This window comes from Oryctolagus cuniculus, chromosome 17, assembly GCF_964237555.1.
Source record: "Oryctolagus cuniculus chromosome 17, mOryCun1.1, whole genome shotgun sequence".
NCBI lineage: Eukaryota > Metazoa > Chordata > Mammalia > Lagomorpha > Leporidae > Oryctolagus > Oryctolagus cuniculus.
The window spans coordinates 2443793-2466654 of NC_091448.1; the positions used below are offsets into that span (position 1 = coordinate 2443793).

Genomic DNA, 22862 nt, shown 5'->3' on the forward strand with positions numbered 1-22862 from the left:
GACTGGACACGGGGACAGAGACCCGAGGGACACAGCCACAGGCCAAGGGGCCGGAAGCCCCTGGAAGCTGGGAGAGGCGGGGAAGGGCCCTGCCCTCGAGCCTCGGGTGGAAGCAGGGCCTGCAGCGCCTGGGCTCCTAGCAGGAGCCTGGCTCTGGGCTTCAGTGACGGAGCCATTGCGGATGTAGGGGGCCCGTCTGGGGCGGCTGCAGGAGAGTCCGGGGGAGGGGAAGCCTGAGGCCCCGGCCACAGGAGCGGTCACTGCAGAGTGCCCAGGGGCTCCAGGCACCCGCCCCTCCTCGGTCCGTTCCCTTCTCCGTCCCTGGGCCCACAGTGTGGGCGTGTGCAGCCCTGCTGGACCCTGGGCCTGGGGGGGTTCCTGCGTCCCTGTCCTGGTCCAGGGGCCCCTGGGACCTGCATTCCAATGGCGGCGTGGAGAAGTGTGGTTTTCAGTGCCACCCTGGGAGACCCTCGGTCCCGGGCCGCCCTGGGCATGTCGGGCTGAGATGCGCATGGGCTGTGAGAGGAGCCCATGGCTGGGTTCCGGCTGCACACGTGGGCGCCGCGTGATAACCTCTGTGTCTGCCACACGTCAGAAGGGCTTTGCCCGTGTTCCGAATACGGTGTGAGAAAAGTGCCCGTCGTGTCGTCCGTCACCTCTCTGACTTTGTGATGCGCTGTTGAATGCCAAGTCGACCACGTCCTCCCGTAGTCCTGCTGGAGCCAGCAGACGCCGGTCAGCTCTCGGGAGGCGGCAGAGGGGCAGGGGGCCTGGGTTGGCCATGAGCAGTGGAGCCCCAACTCCCACCGTGATGGTGTCGGAGGTGGTGGGAGCCGGGGGAGGTCGTGGGGCGGGGGGATTTCATGGGGCCATCAGTGCCCTTGGGGACACCAGAGAGCTGGCTGGGGAGGGCACGGCGAGGAGGCGGCCGTCCACAGCCAGGAGGAGAGCCCGAGCCCTCTGCCGACCCTGCCCACGCCCTGGTCTCTGGCTCCCGGCCCCACGGCGAGGCCGAGTGAAGTCTGCCGTCTTGGCCGCCTGGGTCCTGGTGCCGCTGGGAGGCCTTAGCCGCCCGAGGCAGGACTTCAGAGTGATCAGTGGGGGTGGGGAGGGGTTGGCAGGTCCTGTTTCTTGACGGCCTGGACCCTGTGGGCAGGGAGCCGGGGGCCAGCCCCGCCCTTGGATCCTGCGTTCTGCTGCCGAGTGAGCGGGGACAGTGGGCGTCCCGGGAGCCTTGGCCAGGTTGGTGCTGAGCGCATGTGGGGGAGGTGACAGGTGTTCTCGAGCTTCCCCCGCCACAGTGGGCCACGAGCATGGGTGGGCGTCCATGTCAGGGACTGTGCTGAGCGGTTGGTGAGGCGAGGCTTCGGTCCGGAGCCGTGCGGGTGCCCCGTTCAGTGGCCCTGGGGACGTCACGGTGCGTGGCCTCGGCCACCTCCCACTACCAGAACTTTCTCACTCCCCAAGCTGGAACCTTGTCCCTGCTCAGCGCAGACGCCCCACTCCCCGCCTGAGCCCCGACACCCCCGTCGTTCTTCTCGTCTCTGGGTCTGAGACCTCGAGGCCGGCCTGGGAGGGGCGTTAGTATGGGGCGCCCCCGCTCGCCCAGTGGAGCAAGTCTTAGGAGTTTTACTGATTGAGAGAGGAAGAGGGCGGGTGCGTAACGGCTGCTACAACAGCTGGGTCGGGCCAGGCTGAAGCTGGGCGTCCCCCCCCCGCCCCGGTCTCCCACGCGGGGGCAGGCACCCCGTCACTTGCGCCTTCTCTGCTCACCTGCGTGATTCGCATTAGCAGGAAGCTGGAGGGAGGAGCCGGCGCCGGGCATCGAACCCGGACGCCAACGGGGATGCGGCGTCTCAGCCACCAGGCCCAACACCTGCCCCTAGTCAATGTTTTCCGTGCCCGTTGAGGTAGCCAGGCTGTGTGAGCAGCTGGTCTCGGGGTGTTGGCCCCACCACCGTCTTAGTTCGGTGACTGTCCCCTGGTCTAGAACACAGAGCCGTGCAGGCTGGAGACGCCCCTGGCTGTAAGCACCTGGCCCTGTTTCCCCGCGAGGCAGGGCAGCTTCTCGGGGTGCGAGCCGGTGTCGGGGCTGGTGGGTTTGCACCGTGCAGCCCGAGGAGCTGGGTCCCACGCAGAGCCTGTGACGCCGAGGCTCTGAAGGGCGGGTTCCGGGTTCCGGGTTCCAGGCAGGGTGTGAGCACACACAGACTGCATATCTGATTTCTAAGGAGGGGGGCGCGTGACACAGATGCGAGGTGTCGGCATCGTGTGGGCCACGGGTAAAGGCTGGGGTTCCTCAGCGGGAGGTCTGGGCTGGGGGGCATCTGCAGCCTCTGGGCTCCGTCCGACGGCCTCGAACCCGGGGCTGTAGGTGGCGGGGAGGAGCGGGCAACCGATGGCCTTGGCCCCCGTGAGTCTGACGCCCTGGAGCTTCCTGGTCTCTGGTTCCGCTGGCGGGAAGGACTCTGGCCAGAGGGGCCTGTGTGCGGAGGGCGGGCGGCTGGACCCCCGAGCCCGCCCACCTCACTGCGCGGGGCAGGCAGATGCGTGAGCTGCCGCGTCCTCCCGTGCGTTCAGCAGCTCGGCGGAGAGCCTGCCTTTCGGGTCTGACCCAGTTTTAGTTTCGTCCTCATGACTGTGGACGCTGGACCCGTGGGCCCTCGGCGAGGACCTGCGTGGCAGTGATCGTGGCAGGAGCGCTGTGCGGGATCCCCGATGTGCCTGCAGGGGATCATCACTCTGCAGTGATGCGCACGGCCGCCTCTCATGCGTCCCACAGCCTGCCCTGGCGGTGCTGACGACTGGGCTACCCTGAGTTAAAAGTCAGCCAGGCAGACCCTCTCGTCCACTCTCATTTCCAGGCCTTGCCGGTCTCCCCTCCCTGGTCACGCCTCTTCCTGGGCTGTGACGTCACTTCCTGTCCCCAGCGAGCTGGTGGGGGCTGCAGGCAGAGCTGGGCTTCCCGGGGTCGCTGGCAGCGGCACGTGTACAGGACTTCTGCCAAGGCTGGAGGTGGTGACCTCCGTCGTCCTATGGGACAGCAAGTCTGTGCCGATTCACAGCAGGTGAAGGAGGCGTTAGCGCCCCGGTGGGGAAGACCGCGGAGTCGGTTAGCGTGGACTCCTGCCATGGTGCGGCGCTGGCCACCCTGTGTGAGGGGTGCCCACCGTGGGCCAGGGTAAGGCGTTGCGTGGGCATGACTCAGAGTCCTTGTCAGCCCGGCTTACAGGTGAGCAAACCGTGGCCGGCCCCAGGACGAAGGCAGGACAGAAGGGCCGCCCCGACGCACGGACGGCTCTGCCGAGTCTCCGGGGCACTGCCGTCCCCTCTCCCCGCTCGGCTGCTGTTTGAGCCTTGTCCCGCCCTCACTTGGGGCTGTTTCGTGGGTGAGGCTGCGTAGAAGGATGGATGATGGACAGATAGATGACAGAGCGCATGGCTGGGGGACTGAATGAATGACGGCTGACAGGAGCTCAGGTACCTGGAGGGGTGGGCGGAGTCGACGTCTGGTTACCTCAGCCTCACCCTAAGGTGGCTCCCTGGCCCCGACCGTGACCCTGAGCTGCACTGCCCTGCTGGGCTCCAACAGCGCCGCCCAGAGGAGCTCAGAAGAAGTGCGGGTTCCTGGGATGGGCGATGTCGTGGCTAAGGCTCCCCCCACCCCAGGAGAGCGGGTCGGGGGCTGCAGCAGGTGGTGTGTGTTCCTGGGCTCAGGGTGGGGGGCGGTGAGGCCTCTTCCCTGCCAGGCTCCAGTCTGCGTTTCACACCCACGAGATAGGGCAGGAGGTGGACAGGAGGACCTCTGGCCAGGGGAGCCCTGTCCCTGCTCCCCGGTCAGCTTTCCCGGCCCCTTGGCCGTCCGCACGCTCCTGACACCTGTTCTTTTGGGGCCCTGTCGTCCGCCCTGACCTGGGAGGCTGGGGCGAGGGGGTGGGTGGCTTCTGTGCTCCTGGGTGGGAGGGGGCAGCTGTGCCTCACCTGTCCTGCTCTGAGAGCCACCCCTGCAGCCCCGGGGTGGGGGCAGGAGGGCCCAGGCCTGGGCGTGACCACGTGGGTGCTGGCATGGGTGTGGGGAGGAGGTGTCCACCCTCAGTCCCCTGTCCAATCCCTTTCCTTCCCACAGAGGACCCAGGAGTGGAGATCCTGGATGACCTGCTGATGGCCCGGCCACATCTGGATCTGGGCAGTGGGCGGGGCGGGGGACGCAGCCCCCGGGGGCTGAGAGAGCGGCTTCAGCTCTGCCTCTCTTCTATCTAGGAGATGACTTTTCTGTAAGAACTTGGGGGCGTGGCTCCGTACCTTGAGGGGAGGGCCCGAGGCCACCCCGCCCATCGCCTCCACTGTGATGTGGCACTGTCCCCATTTCCCGGGTAGGTGAGCCAGGACTTCCACGCCCTCCCACGTCAGCACGCTGGGCCCGTGCCGGCCCGGGGAACCCAGCTGCTCTGGGCTGCCGGGAGGGAGGCCCAGGTGGGGCCTCTGCTGAGGGTCCCAACCCTTGGCCCCTCCCACCCCGTGGCACTTCATTCATTCATCCTCTCTCATACATTTCTCTGGCCCCGCTGTGTAGCAGCCAGGGGGCCGTGGCCTTGAGCAGAGCCGGCTTCCACTCTCGGAGGGCTTGCTGTTGCGTCCCAGCCCTTACCAGACGCCGGTCCACTGGCTCTCTGTCCTCATGGCCAGACAGCTCACTGGGGACAGGTCCTTGTGCTGTGCCTCTCTGTGTCCCGGGCCTCCAGCAGAGGAGGGACTTGGGGTGTTTGGGGGCGGTGCCTTCTGGCAGGGCTGGAACGTGGGCACTGGGTGAGCCGAGTTCTGGCGTGTCTGCCGCTGGCCCGGTGCACCGCAGCGGGGTCTTGGGTCTCTGACTCCAGAAGCCAGAACCTGGCTGGTGCGGGCAGGGAAGCCTGCGACACTTGGCCCGTGCCCCGGCACCTGCATCTGCTCGGGCTGCGGAAGCTCCAAGCAGCGAGTTAGCTGGGCCGGGGCTTTCCTGTGATTGGCCAAGAGCTTTAGGTTTGGGCCCCGAAGCTCAGCTCAGGGCCGGAGGTTCTGGGCGCCCAGCCTTTCCCCAGAAGTTTCCTGACCTTGGAGGAAAATTGCTTCCCAATGACACCCCCGCGCAGCGCCTGCGTTAACCACATCTTGGAAGACACAGAAATTACCCAGGGCCCTCCCCTGGGTGCTGGCTGCGGGGAATCGTGTAACGTTTCCACAATAGCACAAGGCACACGGCGTCATTAGAACACGCTGGGCGGAGAAAGGAGGAGGCCACGGAGCCGCAGTCAAACCGCCGGGCTCCGACCAGATGCCAGGGCGGTGAAACCCAAGGTGTTCTCGCAGAGACAGGACTCGTGTGGGGGCAGGGCTGGGGCTGGCTTCGAGAGAGTGGCTTGGAAACGAGAGGAGGGGTTGCGAACCCGGAACAGTCTATGTGCCCTGGGCTCTTGGCGGCGCGCCGTTTCTGCCGGTTAAAGAAACGGCTGACTGCGCTGGCTTCCCGAGCTGCAGCCTTCAACCCTGGTGTTGGTCGTTAGCGCGCATCTGGGGGGAGCAGAGACGGAGGAGATGACGAGAAACGGATGAGGAGGAGGCCAGCCTCTCTGAGAGGGGCCGAGGTGGGGGGAGCTGGGGAGCCGAGGGAGGATGCAGGTGTGTTTCACGCAAACCAGCACAAGGAAGGCAGCCGGGGCTGGGTCCGGAGGGTCTCGGGGCCTTGGCAGGGGCCTGGGTGATGAGCAGCGGGGAGAGCCCTGTTCTCCTGGGGCTCCTGGTACTGCAGCCCACTCGCCACACCTCCCCCCACCCCCCGCCACCCACCCAGAGGCTCTTTCTCAGGCCCAGCCCCCGTCTGTTGCTCTGTAGTCCTGGGAGGGCGTTGGGCTTCTCCGTGGAGCCGGTGGGAGAAGCGGCAGCTCAGATGTGGGGCGAGGCCCTGCCCGTGGGTTCTCTGTGCCTCTCTCTGGTGCAGCGATGTCCGAGCACAGCACCGTGGGTGGCAGCTGGGGTGCCGTTGACCCTGTCTCACGTCCAGGCCCTTGAAATGCGTCAGTGGGGAAGGGGGGTCTGTCTCTGGCCACACAGCCCGTGGGCTGGGAGGAGAGCTGTGGCCCACAGCTCCCACCTCTCGCTCTCTGCCCACTGTACAGCCTCCTTGAGGGGCGTCCCCCAGGCCGTCCCAGAGACGGGTGGAGAGCGTGGCCTGTTCCGAGGCACCTGGTCCAGGTTCCAGTCTGTGGGGAGCAACCCGGACTGGACTGAGTTACTGGAATTAAGACTTATTCTATGCATCTGCTCTCCCACAATATGGCGCTGGGAGAGAAGAAAACAGCTTCTACACAGCTGCCTCCAGTTCAGCCAATAAACTGTAGGACTTGCTCCTGATTGGAGGAGAGCAGCGTACTCGGCGTGTGGGCAGCCGAGTTGGGATTGGCAGAGGAGGACTATAAAGACGGCATGCACAAGGAACATCTAAGGGGAACATCTAAGGGGAACACCTGTGCAGCCCCCGAGAGAGCCGGCCGGCGGTGTGCCGCTCCCCTGCGGAAGTGGGGAATGTGGCCAGGGGGAACCGCCCTTCCACGGAGGTGGAAGGGACGGCAGCCAACCCGGGAAGAACCAGCAGCAAACCCGGGGAGGGCCGAGCAGACGAAAGAACAGCGCAGGGTCCTGTGTCGTTCCTCCACGAAGAGGGGGAGCGACACAGTCCTGTACCTGCAGGGCTGTGTCTGCCCAGAGGGGGCGCCGTCGTGGCATCCCCCACACCTGCCCCACCTGTGAGCAGCAGGCCAGGTAGGGGGAGGCCCCTCCTCACCCTGTCCACCAGGACTGCTCTACGGTGCCCATCTCTCTTCCCATAGATAGAGCCACTTCCGGCTGGATACCACATTTGGTTCCTGACGCACATGGGACTGTGATGTCCCCAGCACACCGTGGTCCCTGGGAGTCCAAGTGCACCTTCCTCTTGGGGGATCTGGGGAAAAATTCGAAATGTGTGCTCTGCACCGGGCCTCCCGTGCGGGGGCAGCTGAGTGAGAGGGGTCCCGGACGCCTGTCTTTTCTGGGGGCTTGCTGCGTTTGCTCTGCTGTGCAGAACGTGGAGGTCCTGCTGCCCAAGCCCACCCCGGGAGTCAGAGACCCTCCTGTGTGGACGCAGTGAGCGGGACCCTCCCAGGCCCCCGGGCGGTTGTCAGCAGAACCATGACTCCCCCCACGATGGGCTTCTTCCCCTCCTTCCCATCATGCACTGCACACTGAAGGCGGACCACCTACTGTGTGCCCACCGAATTCATCCTGGGCCCACCCCTGGGAGCCTACTCAGCGCTCACCCAGCACGCTGGACCCCACGGGCCTCAGCGGTGATTCGGCAAACAGGCGTCCACACTTTGACCGGAATTGGTGTTTACCGCATTTGCCACTCGGTTCCTGCCTGCCTTGGGCCTTCTTCCTTCATTGTGCCTCTCCCTTCCTGGCACACCCCCACCCCTACTTCCGGCTTAGGCCCTGGAGCCCCAGACTTCTGGCTGGACACCATCAAGGCACCAGCTCCTTCTGCCTCCAGGGCCAGAGACCTGACAACCGCCGGTGGGACAATGGCCGCGGCACACGGCCGGCCTCTCCTGGGCCCCCGACCTGCCCTGGGTCCTCTGTGTCTCCTCTGCCTTGGGGGCGATGGGAGAGATGACCCCCTCTGCCATCCCCGCTGGGAGACTTTGGAGAGGAGGTGACACTGTGAGCTGAAGTGGGCACTCGGGAATCGAGTCCAGGCCCCAGAGAGCCTCCTGTCACCCCTGGAACCTCCAAGGCATCAGGAGAGACCCGTGGGTTGCAGGTGCCCCTGCCCCCTGGGCCACTGAGCCGGCGGGAACTCGGGGCTGGAGAGCGTGGCGCTGGGCTCAGGGGAGGCTGGACAGGCAGAGCCCTCAGCCGCTGGGTCCTCCTGCTTCCGAAGCCACAGTGGCACAGGGCCCCCCCACCCCACCCCCTGCACTCCCGGCCTTTCGTGCCGGCTGCTGATGCTCAGGGCTGGGAGACGCCTGCCACCTCCTTCCTCTGCCCCTATCACTCCTCCACCTGGGCCCCCCGCCCAGCCGTCCTGCTCGCTGTGTTTCATCTGCTGAGCTAGGACCGGGTACTCCCGCCCCGCCCCGGCTGTTCCCGTGGGCAGCGGCCTCCTGCAGCCCAGGACCGGGTCAGTCCCTCCTATGCCACCATCAAGAAAGACAGGCATTCCCCAGCGTCTCTCTGGGGTTGGGGGCTACCTTGGGGTGCACTCTTGGTACTCGGGATGGCACTGATTTTAGGAAAAAAGCAACAGGTGGTAGTCTCACTGTTGTGGTCGCTGTTGAAAGCCCTGTTGTAAGATTTCTGGGGAGGGCCAGAGGGAGCCTTTCCATGGGTGCGTGGGGGGAGGCAGGCAGACCCAGCTTAGCCCTCCCTGGCTGTCCCCACCCCATGGCTTGGCCCCAGAGCTGGTGTCTGTGGGCTGGCCAGAGCCGGTCTTGTCGGCCTGCTGCTGCACATGCTGTGTGGGCTGGTGTGAATGAAGACCCCCAAAGACTGTCGAGGCCCAGATACCGAACACCCCTCCTGGCCCCCACCAACAGATCCGGCGGGAGAGCCAGCCCCTCCGGCTTCCTGGGGAGTCCAGTGGGATGCGAGTCCATAAACGCAGGGCTTGAACAGGGGCGTGGAAGGGCGCTCATTCCTGCCCTGGTTCTGCCCTCGGGAAGTGCTGAGCGGGCCACACGTGCTCCAGGCATGTCCAGGGTGCTGGGGGCTGGGTGCAGACTCACAGAGGCACGAAGGCTGCCCTCACGAGGGCTTGTGTTCCAGGGAGGCAAGGCCGGGCCACAGGAAGGAGGGGCACACCCGCTCTCCCAGACGCCCTGAGCCCCGAGGGCGGCTTCCCAGGGATGCCGAGGGGTGGGGATTGGTTTGTGTAGGGTGCTCTGTTCGGCCACAGTCCTGTTGGTAGGGGAGGGAGGGAGGAGCCGTGACGAGGCACAGCGACTCCTGTGCAGTGGGCACAGAGATGGGGCGTGGGGAGGGAGGGGCAGCAGGAGCCCAGGGGGCTGCGGGGGTCCCGTGGACAGAGGATTTGGCTGCGAACGGGCAGCCCCACCGTGCGGCACTGCACTTTCTTAGTCGGTCTTCCAGACCCTGTGAGCGGTGGGCTCCCAGACACTGAGTTCACACAGCTTTGGGGCGGCTTCCTTCACGTGCAAGGGGACACGGCTGCGTGGAGGTGACCAGGACGGTGATGTTGTGACGCCTGTGGCTACGGGGTGGGCGGAGGGTGGCGGGTTCCAGCATGGACGCCGCAGGAGGCGTCGCTGGGGTGGGGTGCGGCGTGGAGGGTGCACCGCCTGGGGGGCTGTGTCTCCCGTGGGGCTCCCGGCGCTGGGGCTGTGTCTCCCGTGGGGCTCACGTGGCTGGCCGGCTTCCCTCTTCCGTTGGGTTTAGATCAACGCCAGGATGTCTTCTTTCCCTTCAGGTGGACATTCCGTCTCTGAGAGCCTAGAGGTTCTGCGCCACCCGCCCTGCCTCAGCCTCCTGCGCCCCGGGAGCTGCAGAGAGGACCCCCCGGGGCCAAGCACACGCCACCTCCAGCACCAGGTGGGTCGCCGCCCTCGCCGGCCCGCGTCTGTGTTTGTGACGGGCGCGTTTCGTCTCCACGGCAGCTGCAGGCGGGGGCACTCGGCGCGGGTCTCTGGTGTTCAGATCCTGGCGGCGAGCTGACTCGGAGAGTGTGCGGGGAGAATCGGGATGAGGAGCGAGCGGCCGCGGTCTGCCCTGAGGCCCCGCAGCCCGGCTGTGGGACTGAGGGCGGCCGGGGTGTGGGGTCTGCTCTCTGGCCAGCACGAGAGCCATGGGGGCGAGGGTCAGGGTCTCCTCCACTGCTCAGGTCGCCCTGCAGCCCGTGAGGGCCCTGAAGTCGGGATCAGGGGAGCAGGTGGGCGCCGGTAGCTCGGTTCTGCCCCTACCACTAGAGTCAGCGTCATACTCTGGGGTTCAGGGAACGAACCCCAAGATTGCCTGCACTTCCAGTGCTGGCTGTGAGCCCCGGGGGCCACCCTCGGGCTTGGTCACGTGCTGGAACCCCACGCAGGACTCGCAGAGGTGCCATAGTGAGGGCCCCGGTTTTGTGGAAGCCTACAGCCCCCAGGTAGACGAGGTCGGTTAGGACCGGCTCTTCTGTGTCTCCACCACCCGTGAAACCCCCAGGCTCTGGGAGCCAGAGCTGTGTCCAGTCTCACTGCGTCGGGCCACGCGATTGGCTGGGTCCCTGTCCTCTCTCAGGTCCACGGTCTCTGGGGCAGCCGGAGGTCGGGTGTGGTCCAGGGGGCTCCTGATGAATCAGGGACACTCCTGGTCCTGGGGAAAGTTCCCGAAGTCACCTCCCTGAACCAGGGACAGCGTAGACGAACTGCTCGTCACATGGTCCTGGAGCGCAGGGCACACTGCTCCCTGCTGGCAGCTGAGGTGGGCAGGGGAGCGGTGGGGGTGGGGGAGACTTGAACCCTGGGCACAGGGGGCCACCCTTTCTGCACCAGGCAGGGGAGGGGTGGGGGTGGGGGAGACTCGAACCCTGGGCATGCATGGCCACCCTTTCTGCACCGAGCACACGGTGCCAGCGAGGGCCCCCAAAAGGGAGCAGGGCGCTGGCCGGTCCCCCAGGCCCTGCTAAAGACATCCCGTCCAGAGTGGGGGGGGGCTGGACATCTCGGCGTGCCTGATGGCAGGGGGCTCTCGTCTCTGCGTCAGGGCTGGGTGTCCCCTCTTTCAATGGTTCCTTTTATGCCGTCGCTCAGTGGTTCCGAGTCCCTCTCTGGACTCATAACTTGATGCTGACCCCATGCAGGGCATGCGCCCCCTTGGGTCATGCGTGCACTGTCCCTCGAACCCTGGGTGTCACCCAGGTGACGGCTGGCTCAGCTCTGCACGCTGCCTCTTCCGAGGACGCTGCGGGCTCAGTGTTCCCCACAAAAGGTGAATTCTTGGGGTCCTCAAGGCTGAAGTCACCACCCGACCGATGCCCTGACGTCTGGGGAATTCAGGGCTCTGCCGCCACCCCCTTCCACCTGCCGCTGCTCCCGTCCGCCCATTCGCTCTGCAGCCCCCTGCTGTTTCCCAAGGTGCACTGGGACATTGTGATGCGGGGGATGGGCGAGTGAGGGTCTTCCTCTTCCAGTGGGGCCAGGTCAAGGGGAGAAGCCCCAGAGGGAAGCCCCCAGAGCTAGAGTGGTGCAGGCCCATGTGCCCTGGATGTCTGAAGTCTTGTCTGGGCTTACGGCTGTCTCTTGGCAACTTGAGGAGGGCAGGTGCACGCCCCTGGTGGGAGAGGCTTGGCATGAGGGTCAGTGGTCGGGGTGCCCGGCTCCTGGCCCCAGACAGGAGCTCCAGGGAGGGGCTCCAGACGCACCCTTGGGGGCGTGGCTCCTGTGGCCTAGAGGCAGGGACTGTCCCTCTGTCCCTAGGAGCTTCCTGGGCTGCTTCTAGGCCAGAGGTGGGGACGCCTGGCGGGGGGCGGAGCCTGCAAAGCGTCCACTCCCAAGGGTGGGGCTGGGCCGTTTGGTTTGCTGCGTGTGGCCGTGGTCACTGCTGGGGGCCTGAGGCGAGCAGGCGGGGCTGGAGGTGGTGGACGCTGTCTCGTCCCAGGCCATGCGCCAGCCCTGGTTTGTTTGTTCCGCCTGTCAATCGGACTCCGTCTCAGAGCTCATCCCGTGAGCGTGGGCTCAACTTGGATTTGAGTGTAGCACCAAGGCCAAGTCCTGACTGAGAGAGAGCGTGGCTGCAGGACCAGACTCGCCCGAGACGGCAGCGACCAAGCCTAGGGGGAGGGGACGGGCCGCCGGCTCTGGCACAGAAGCTCCCGGCTGGGCCGAGGCTGAGCGAGCCCGAGGAGGGCTCCTGTGGCGGGGCCCGTCCACCTTCCCTGGCCCCCACCCATCAATCACCGTGCGTGAGCAAGCTTCCGGCGCACCCATCACGCCTGTCTCCTGTCGGCTTGTCTTTAAGAGCTGTGGAGCCGGAGGGGAGGGCAGAGCGTGGCTGTCCCTGGGGACACCAGCAGCTGACGGGACGTTGCCCTCCTGCCCGGGAGGGGTCGTCGGGGTCGTCGGGGTCGGTGCAGGTGGGGCAGGAGCGCCCGGCGGAGGGGCAGCCCTGGGGCCTCTTCCTTCTTCTCCTCCTGTATTTGATGTTTTAACCCCGATGTCTCTAGTTTGAGCCGGGCTTTGGAAACGGGGGTCCTGATCGGACGCCCGGGATCCCCTTCCGTTAAAGGAGCTTGGGGAGGCTGCGCACCTGCCACGAGCAAGCGCTGGCTCCGGGAGGTGCCACGTGCCAGAAGGAGACCTGGAGCACCCCAGCCGCTTCCGCCCCTCCTCCCCCTCCTCCTCCTCCGCCTCCTCCCCACCCCCACCCTGCGCCGTCTCTGTCTCTCCCTTGGCCTCACGCCCCGCCGAGTGGCCCTCATGCCTTGAGCTTCCTCTTCCAAGACCCCCGTCTGTCTCTGTGCACAGCCCTAGCCCCTCGGCCCTTTCTCTGTAGTTCTGGGAATCCCGTGCTGCCCACGGGGGTGCGGAGGCAGCCAGGGGATGTGGAGAGGCCACGCCCCCTCCCCTCCCAGGGGAGCTGTGCGGCTGGAATGCCCCTGGAGCGCCCCCTGGTGTTGGGGTGGCCTCCGAGAGCAGTGGCCCAGGCCTCAGTGACGTCTGTGACATTTGTCCGCTCGGCGCCCGGCGTCTCCCTGTTTGCCGTTGCTGTGTTTGCTGGTTGGAGGGTGAAGCTGCCTGTCGGCCCTGGTGTGACGCTTTTCTAAATAACAGAAACACAGGCCTGTATTTTTCCTCGGTGACTTGCGAGGCCCCCTAGGAGGCCCACGGTCACAGAGGGCACCATCGGTGAGTCCCCGGGCCGTGCTCGGCGCCGGAGCTGTCCAATTAGAGCCCATTAGTCACTCGTGTGTTAAAGCATTAAGAACGATTAAGGGCGAAGAGCTCCCAGATGCAGCCGGGCTGGGGCTGGGGGGAGGACTCCGCAGGCTGCTCCCTGGTCCCGGTCCTCAGGCAGGAGTGGCGGGGGCCCACGGCCAGCTTGTAGGGGTGGGGTGCGGCCCCCAGGGCCCAGGGCGTTGGGTGCAGCACTTGGAGGACGAGGCGGTGAGCCAGTTTCAGACCCTCTGTGTCAGGGCCCCCTGGCTGCCAGCAGAGAGCCGTGGCCGGGGATGGTGCAAGCAGCTCACGGTCTCACGCAGCCCTGGAGGCCCCGAGTCCAAGGTCAGGGTGTTGCTGGGGCCTCGCCCCCTCCCCCAGACGCTGGCGTCCCTGGCTCGAGTGGCAGCTGTCCATCTCTGCCTCCGTCGTCACACAGCTTCCCGTCTCTGACTGTCTCTGAGCCTTCCTCCACGTCGGTTCCACCTCCACTTCTCTGACGAGCACAGGGGTCAGTGGCACTGGGTGTCTCCATCTCGGCCTCATCTGTCCCCAGAGGCCCGATTTCCAGACAGGTCCTGGGGTTGGGTGGGAATGGCTCTTTTGGGGGGGACACAGATTCTTTTTTTTTTTTTTTTTTTTTAAAGATTTATGTATTTACTTGAAAGGCAGTTACAGAGAGACAGAGAGAGAGGTCTTCCATCCACTGGTTCACTCCCCAAATGGCCACAACGGCCAGAGCTGCGCTGATCCGAAGCCAGGAGCAAGGAGCCTCTTCCAGGTCTCCCACGCAGGTGCAGGGGCCCAAAGCACTTGGGCCACCTTCTACTGCTTTCCCAGGCCACAGCAGAGAACTGGATCAGAAGTGGAGCAGCCAGGACTTGAACCAGCGCCCATATGGGATGGCGGCACTGCAGGCGGTGGCCTTACCCACTGTGCCACAGCACCGGCCCCAGGACACAGATTCTCCTGGGCTACCAGGGAGCCCGGCACCATGACCTCGACGTGGGCTCTGTGGCTCATCCCATGGGACGGATGTGGCCGAGGCTCGGGCTCTGGCGGGAGGAGCTCCTGCTGGCCCCACTGTGGGGAGGGTCCCGGAGCCGGCCCGCTCTGGCCCCGACCTCCACGCCTCCCTTCCTCAGGGGCTGCCGCCCAGGTCCGCGTGAAGGGCGGCGACGAGCGGAGATTTCTGTGGAACGGGAGGAAGTGCGCTCGAGTTGCAAGGTGGCACCCGGTGCTGCGGGCCTGGTGATTTTCCAGATTGTTCAGTGGGGGCAGAACAGGGAAGGGAAAACTTAGTTGGAAGCAGAGGCCGGGCAAGACGGGTTTGGCGTGTGCCGGGGTGTGCGCGCGTGTGTGCCACGGCGTGCGTGCAGGAGGCCGAGGTGGGGCGGGAGCCGGAGCAGGCACAGCTGGCGTCTCTGAGTGACGGCCGGGACAGCAGGAAGCTCTCGGGTGTGGCCTCGGTGAAGGTCCACGTGGCGGGAGGGCCGGGAGGCCACGTGAGGTCAGCGGGTTCCACGGAGATCCGAGATCCGCTCCCGGGCTGGACCTGGGGGCCCTCTGTGGTGCCGGCATTGGGCAGAGGTGGCAGTGTGACACACGTGTGCAGGCCCCGTGTGCCAGGGTCTCGTCCCAAGGCTTTCCAGGGTCCTCGTTAGTCCTCACCAGGCAGGGCTGGGCTCCCTGAGGCACCTGAACCTTAGAATGGTGATGGGCACATAACTTCTGGGGTACTGGCGCCCCCTGGCTCGGGCAGCAGCCCCCACCCAACCCCCCGTGGCTTGGGCAGTGGCCCCCACCCAACCCCCCGTGGCTCGGGGCAGCAGCCCCCACCCAACCCCCCCCTGGCTCGGGGCAGTGACCCCCACCCAAACCCCCGCTGGCTCAGGGGCAGCAGCCCCCACCCAAGTCCCCCGTGGCTCGGGGCAGTGACCCCCACCCAACCCCCCCGTGACTCAGGGGCAGTAGCCCCCACCCAACCCCCCTGTGGCTCAGGGGCAACGGCCTCCACCCAAGCCCCCCGGCTTGGGGCAGTGGCCCCCACCCAACCCCCCCGTGACTCAGGGACAGCGGCCCCCACCCAACCCCCCCGTGACTCAGGGGCAGCGGCCCCCACCCAAGCCCCCCGTGGCTCAGGGCAGTGGCTTCCACCCAAGCCCCCCGTGACTCAGGGACAGCGGCCCCCACCCAAGCCCCCCGTGACTCAGGGACAGCGGCCCCCACCCAACCCCCCCGTGACTCAGGGGCAGCGGCCCCCACCCAAGCCCCCCGTGGCTCAGGGCAGTGGCCCCCACCCAAGCCCCCCGTGACTCAGGGACAGCGGCCCCCACCCAACCCCCCCGTGACTCAGGGGCAGCGGCCCCCACCCAAGCCCCCCGTGGCTCAGGGCAGTGGCCTCCACCCAAGCCCCCCGTGGCTCAGGGCAGTGGCCCCCACCCAAGCCCCCCGTGGCTCAGGGCAGTGGCCTCCACCCAAGCCCCCCGTGGCTCAGGGGCAGCGGTCCCCACCCAAGCCCCCCGTGGCTCAGGGGCAGTGGCCCCCACCCAAGCCCCCCGTGGCTCAGGGCAGTGGCCTTCACCCAAGCCCCCCGTGGCTCAGGGCAGTGGCCTCCACCCAAGCCCCCCGGCTCAGGGCAGCAGCCCCCACCCAACCCCCCCGTGGCTCAGGGGCAGCGGCCCCCACCCAAGCCCCCCGGCTCGGGGCGGTGGAACTCATTCGGGACGTACCGCTCGTGTTGACCGGGATCAGGGCTTCTCAACGTGAGGTTGTGGGTCCGGCGCTGGCTGGGAGCTGCGGCCGCCGGGCTCCACGTTGGGTACGGAATTCTGGAATCTGTCACGGCCGCCTGACGGCGCAGCTGCAGGTCTGCTGTCTTGGGAGAAGTCAAGCTCTAATGCGGCGTGTGGCTTTTATTCCGTTTGCTGGTCACTCCTTTCTTTATGGCTTTAAACAGTAAACCAAAGCCCGGTCTGCCAGGAATTGGGAACGAAGCCGCGGGCCCTTTGCCAGAGCTGCTGGGGGGGGGGGGGGCTGGAGTAGGATCACGCCGCCCGCCGTGTTCTAGAAGTTCTGTGGTCCCCCGGTCACAGGCGATGTCCCAGCTGGAGAGTGTGGTGCGGGGCTGTGAGGGGCGTGACGGTGCCCGCGTCTGCTCAGGGTCCTTGACGTGGCAGAAGTGGCCGGAAGTGCTTTCCCTGGGGCCAGCGTGGAGGCCAGGGTGACGCTGCTGGTGATGTCCGCGGCCCTTGTTGGAGCGTGGGCTCAGGTCCCGGCTGCTCCTCTTCCGATGCAGCTCCCGCTAACGCGCCTGGGAAGGCAGCGGAGGACGGGCCAGGTGCTTGGGCCCCAGCATCCAGGTGGGAGACCCGGATGGAGTTCCTGGCTCCTGGTTTCAGCCTGGCCCAGCCCTGGCTGGAGAACGAACCCGTGAGTCTACCTGTGTGTCTCTCTGCCTTTGAAATAGATAATAAATCTTTTTTTTAAACACATACACTGGTTTTCTTGCACCTCTGGAGGCTGGCCCGGCTCCTCAGCCTCTGGACGCCGCGTCTCCCTGAGAGGCCTTGTGTTTGCTTCCCTGCGCCGTGGTGCCGGCTGCCGACGCCCGTGCCCTCGGCCACCAACACGAGTGGCCCTCGCCCAGGGATGCCCAGAGGCCAGCTGGAGTGTCCTTGTGGTCATTGTTCTAGACCGTTCTGGCGCTCACACAGTTCCCAAGGCGAGGTCACGGTGGTGGCTGAACTAGTCGGCATTTTGTGCAGCCCTTTGTGCTCTTGGAAGAAGATTTTTATTTTTAAAATATTTTATTTATTTATTTGAGAGGCAGAGTCACAGAGGGAGAGAGAGAGAGAGAGAGAGAGAGAGAGAGAGAGAGAGAGAGAGGTCTACCAGCTACTGGTTCACTCCCCAAATGCCCGCAACGGCCGGAGCTGGGCCGATCCATAGCCAGGAACTGGGAGCTTCCTCTGGGTCTCCCACAGGGGTGCAGGGACCCAAGGACCTGGGCGTCTTCTACTGCTTTCCCAGGCCACAGCAGAGAGCTGGATGGGAAGAGGAGCAGCCGGGACTCAACCCAGCGCCCACACGGGATGCTGGCGTGCAGGTGGAAGTGTAGCCCACTGCGCCACTCGCCGGCCCCAGAACCTGCGCCTCTCACTTCCCAGTGGAAACCCTGAGCACAGAGCTCTGGCCGGTGCCCGTGACGTCACTGCTTCGCGGGAGCTGAGTGACAGGCGGGCAGTTCCTCCGGTCCTTCCTGGCCGCCGGTACCAGGGCCCACGGTGTGACTCCCGGACACGGGTGGGAAGCCCCCTCTGTCCACGGAGAAGTGAATCCCGCTGAGCTCTCTTCTACTGGACAGAAAGGTGCCGTGGCTTGCGTGGCTGTATTTCCTGTGGCCTCGCACACTGGTGCAGCGCCGACACGTGGTAGGATATGTCCCCGCCAAGGACGGCAGAGCGGCACCCAGCATTTCGCTGGAGGTGGGAGCTTCCCCCGAAGACCCCCACGGGGGGGAGCGTGAAGTGGTTCCCTGGAGGGGACCCCACGTAAGCGCGACATGCCTTGATGCCATATTTGTGGCTTTTAAAACCCACGCACATCTGGCGTGGACTCCATCTCCTCTGGTTGCGGCAGAGCCCTGAGGCCTCCCCAGATGGCACGTGCTGAATCAGCTGTCAGAGAAGCTGGCATGGGCGAGGCCGTGGCCCAGCCACCCTCACCGCCTGGCGTCCTTGAGGGGGAGTGGCGGTGGGCCCGGCTTCCCTGGCGGGAGGAGCGCTGGGTAGGGCAGTCGGGAAGGGACCTCATGGCCATCCCCCTGTGGGATTTCCTGAGCCTCTGCTGCTGGGGCGTCTCCCTAGCCTGGAGCTGGGTGGCCCAGAGCAGACGGTGGTGCCCAGAGCAGCCGCGCCACCCGCTCCGGCCGTCCAGTTCTGCTGGGCACCGCTCCCTCTGCCACTCTGCCTCCCTGGGAGGTTGTCATGGTGTCAGGTGCACACGTGCGGCGGCTTCCTGGGGGAGGGGGAACTCAGAGCCCCACCTCCTGGCTCTGCAGCCCTCACAGAGCCCCCTGCCCACCCTCTGGGACAGGGAGCAGGCCGGTGCTGTGGGTAGAGCTGGCAGGGGGGACAGATGTAGCCCCTCGCCTAGGAAGTCCCTCGCTGGGCTCCACACTGATCCCCGGGACACCCTGGGAAGCGTGTGTCAGGGGAGGGGCCACAGCTCGGCTACGCCCCTCAGAGGGCCGAGGGCCTGGCCCCTCCCTGTCCATTCCCCTGGCTCGCCTCTTTCAATCCTGCTGGGGGTCCTCGGGGTGAAGGGCCCCCAGGAGCCTGCTGGGAAGGAATCTGCTCCCTGGGCTCCCAGGTCCAGCTGTGTCCAGCTGTGTCCAGCCGTGTCCAGTGGACGCAAGGTGGCACCTGCCGTGCAGTCAGATGCAGCTGGTGGCTCATCCCGCGGTGGGCACGGGCAGCAGAGACAGCTGGGACCCAGGCTGCCCCTTGCCTGCCCACGAGGTGCGACAGAGGCCAGACCCTCCACAGCCGGACGTGTCGGCTCTCAGGCCCAGGACGTGGAGTGGGGTGCTGCACTGTGAGGGGAAAGGAGGTGGGCGTGGACTGAACCAGGGCCTGCCCAGGACAGACGTCAGAGACCCGGTGCCCAGAGGAAAGTGGCCAGCTTGGGCTTGAGGCCCTTTGGCCGTCAGAGTGGCTGTGGCCCTGGTCCGAGCTTTCTGAGATGTGCCCTGCGGGATAACAGAGGGTGTTTGCCATGTCCGCCTCTCTCCACATCCCCCGTCTGCGCCCCCATCCATCCGTGCATCACCTGTCCACCTGTCTGCGCCTCCATCCGTCCATCAATGTCCACCTGTCTGCGCCTCCATCCGTCCGTCCATCACCTGTCCACCTGTCTGCGCCTCCATCCGCCAGTCACCTGTCCACCTGTCTGCACCTCTATCCATCCATCCATCCATCATTGTCCACCTGTCTGTGCCTCCATCCGTCCATCATTGTCTCCATCCATCACCTGTCCCCTTGTCTGTGCCTCCATCTGTCCATCAGTGTCCACCTGTCTGCGCCTCCATCCGTCCGTCCATCATTGTCCACCTGTGCCTCCATCCGTCCATCATTGTCTCCATCCATCACCTGTCCCCTTGTCTGTGCCTCCATCTGTCCATCAGTGTCCACCTGTCTGCGCCTCCATCCGTCCATCCATCACCTGTCCACCTGTCTGCACCTCCATCTGTCCATCAATGTCCACCTGTCTGTGCCTCCATCTGTCCATCAATGTCCACCTGTCTGCGCCTCCATCCGTCCGTCCATCATTGTCCACCTGTCTGTGCCTCTATCCATCCATCATTGTCTCCACCCATCACCTGTCATCTGTCTCCACCTTCACGTATATATTCTTTCTCTAGTGTCTATCATATTTCCTGGAAGTCTTCAAAAAGTTCATGGAAGATGTGTACTATGAAAAAGCTCTGAATTTTCAAAATCTTTTTGCAGCAAAGTAAACTTTCACTTGTTTTCCACAAACCTTTTGAAATATCTGTCTACCTACCCCTGCACCTGCGTACCAGGTGTCTGTCCGTCGCCGTTGTCCATGCACCTGTTCCCCTCCCCCGAGCCCTTGATTTCTGTCCTTATCTGGGACACTTCGGCCTTCTCGTCTCCCGGGCTGTGGGGTTCGGGGTGGGAACGGCAGGCGCTCAGGGCCGCGTCTCCTGTGCCGCACAGTTTCCCGCTTCGCCGGGGCCTCCCTCAGGGCTGAGCAGACAAAGCCCCGTGGCAGCAGGGCTGTGAGGGAAGTGGAAGGGGGAGGCCCCGTCCTGCAGGTCCCTGTGCCGGGCCCCTCGCTGGGGAGGCAGAGCCGGTGCTGGCAGAGTGCGAGCGCAGGGCTGAGCGACTCGCCCGGCCGGAGCGGGGGTGGCCGCTGACGGTGGCAGGTGTCGCCGCCAGCCGTCAGGAAGCGGCGGTCAGGCACAGGCACAGGCACGTGGCTGAGACGTGCTTCGAAGACACGCGTGGCCTGGGCCCCTGGCATACATGCATGCACCTGGCACCAGGAGCGGGGATCTCCTGCAAAGATTAAAACCCAAAGAGGCTGGGTTAGCGTGCGCGCCTTCTCTCCTCCTGCCCCTCCCCGACCCCTGCCCACGCGCTGCCGTCCCCACGTGTGGGGCCTGTGCCAGCCTCTCTTAACGATGTGCCCGTGACAGTGCTGGCTGTGGTCTCACACGCGTGTGCGCTCTGCATGTGCATGGCGTGTGTCACACGTGTGCATACAAGAGCCCTGTCTAGGCTTTGCCGACGCAACCCCACTGCTGACATTGCAGTCGGTGACTCGCTGGGAGGCTGTCGCCTGAGACTCCGCGTCCGGGAGCCTCCCTCCCGTGGGGGTCACGCGGGACCCCCCACGCCTCGTGGCCCGCACCGTGGCTTCCCGTGGAAACACCTCCTCCGGTCCTCCCAGGCTGCCACTCACCCCAGCCGCCAGGCCCCATAGCAACCAAGGCTGGCAACGGCACCTGGTGCCTGGGAGGAAAATTAGCGCCATCCTTTTCTTGTGGGGAGGGTGCGCTCGGGAAACTCTGCTCTCATTGCATAACAGGCTGGTATTTCGAGCTCCCTGTCTGGAAGCACGGAGCCCCTGGGTTGCCCACGTGAGCCCCCGGCACTCATGGCACCTGCCTGTGCCCTGCAGAGGGGACAAAGCTTGTCTGGGGGCAGCTGCGGGGGGCGGTGCCCCTCGCCCATGACAACCCGCTCCCCGAGTGTCGCAGGGCCATCCGAGACCCAGGGCAGCAGGGTCTGGGGAAGCTGTGAGGCTGTTCGGGGCCGGGGACACGAGCCCAGGATGCGGGGATGGAGGAGGTCGCGAGGGTGTCTGTGCCACTGGACGCATTGGGGTGGAAGCCGCGTGACCCAGCGGACACGGCGCTGCCCAGGGTCCCTGTGCAGACCCTCGGCGCAGAGGGCGGCCCTGAGGCGGGGCGGGGAGCAGACCCCCAGTTGACCCTGGGAGTTGCATGGACACCCAGAACCTCTGCTCAGAGACAGGACATGAGGCCGGCCCCTGACCCAGTGGGGGAGGAGGAGCTGTTTCACAGAAGTGCTGGGAGAGACAGCAGGCAAGGGAGGCGCCCTGTTTGGGTGACCGGTGACCACAGGTCCACTTGCAGGGCCGGGGCTGGAGCCAGGCTGCCCACTGAGGGCTGCCCGACCTCCTCCTGGCCCGGCCGTGGGCGCCGGGCTCTGGGCTGAGCCCGTGTGGCCGAGGCGGTGTTCAGGCTGGTTAACATGCGGGCAGGGCTGCTCTTGGAGAATTTCAGATTTTTTAGGGTGTGTGCTTGCATGTGAATGTGGGTAGGTGCTGTCCTGGTTGATGGCAATTAGCATTTTCTAACGGGAGCAGATGTTCCGACTGCCGGGAGGCTGGGACCCGCCGCCCACGCGGCCATCTGTTGTGCCGGGCAGGGCCGGGGGAGGCGGCGGGCCCGCGGCCCTGCAGCGCTCGCTGGGCTGTTCTTACCGGGATGGTGCGAGATCATTTCTGGAGGGAAGAAAAAAATAATAATAAAGATGTTTTCAGGGTTATAAATAGTTGGTGCTGTTTATTATGGGATGCATGGCGCTTCTCCCTGACGAGCGGCCCCGTGTCTCTGTGGCAGGAACAAAGGCAGAGCTGGGTGGAACGCACAGCGCCGGCTCCCGTGCCTGCCAGGGCCGCCCTCCCTGCACCGCTCGGAGGGGGCGGGGCAGAGGGAAGCCAGGGCTCGGCTGGAGGCTCGCCCCCCCGACTCCCACCCGGGAAGGAAGGCCGCGATCCCCGAGGGAGGCTGTGGGGGCTGCGTGACATTCCCGGGCCCTGCTCTCACGGGGCAGAGCCCCACGTCCCACTCCTGGGAAGCTGGGTTAGCCCACGTCCGGCCACAATGAGTGCAGGATAACTCGCACCCGGGGCCAGTGCATGCCCGCGCGTCCTGTGTCCTCGTGGCGGGCCTGCCTGCTCCAGGGGCTGCCCAGGCCTCGGCGTGTGCGGTGCCCACCTCTGCCTGCCTCTCGCTTCTCTCCGGCCTCTGGTGGGGACGTGAACCCGTCTTCTCCCGTCCTTGGTCTCTGAGAGCGTTGCAGTCTGCTGTGGCATAGTTGCTGCCTCCCGGTGTGCGCGGCTCCCCCGGTGCCTCGGGCAGGCAGACGTCCACGGGGACCCCGTCGCCTGTCCTTTCTTCTGGGCAGAGGTACGTGGCGCCCTCAGGCCCACGCGGCGTCTGGGCCCGGGCTCCATTTTGCTGGCACTTTGCCCACGCCGAGGCTTTTGGGAGAGTGGTGCATGGAGCAGGTGTAAAGGCGCCCCCGGGCCCAGTGTCCCCCCTTTTCCCGGCCACAGTTCACGTCCCCCAGGACACGGCACAGGGGTTTGCCTTCCGTGGTGGGATGTCTGGAGGGGCAGACGTGGAGCCGCCCCTTGATGGAGAAGGGGTGCAGTTCCGAGTCGGGCCTGTGGAAGATCTCACCACAGAACACGAGGAGCCCCTGACCCGTCTTCCCACCGGGGTTTCCCGGTCGGCGTCCGGCAGGGCAGCAGTCGGATCCCCCTAGCAGCCGGGGCCAGGGCCTGCGCTGAGGCCAGGAGGAACCGGGACAGCAGTGGCTGCGGCCCCGGCTGTGTCCATCCGTGTGCACGCGCACAGCCCCTGAGCCACTCCTCGTTCAGTGCCCTCACAGCACCCTCGCCTGTTTGGCCCAGGTCCTCTCCCCTCCCCCAGCGGACCCCTCACCAGGAGCTGCTCCCACCCCCGGCCCTGGCACCCACTCCCTTCCCCTTGTCTCTGGCTTTACTGTTCTGTACATTTCATGTGAACCGGTCACGTCTGGCCCGGTGCAGCCTCTGTGGCTTAGCCGGTCGTCCCCC

General features: G+C 65.8%; 1 protein-coding gene across 11 annotated transcripts in view; it reads left to right on the forward strand.

The window, feature by feature from the left end:
* The window catches only part of RBFOX3 (RNA binding fox-1 homolog 3), a 327226-nt gene that overhangs the window by 76272 nt on the left and 228092 nt on the right, over positions 1–22862 (forward strand). For all 11 annotated transcript variants that reach the window (XM_070060201.1, XM_070060198.1, XM_070060194.1 and 8 more), the window contains exon 2: positions 9500–9621. The gene's annotated coding sequence lies outside the window, so the exon portion shown is untranslated. The remainder of the gene's footprint in view (positions 1–9499; positions 9622–22862) is intronic.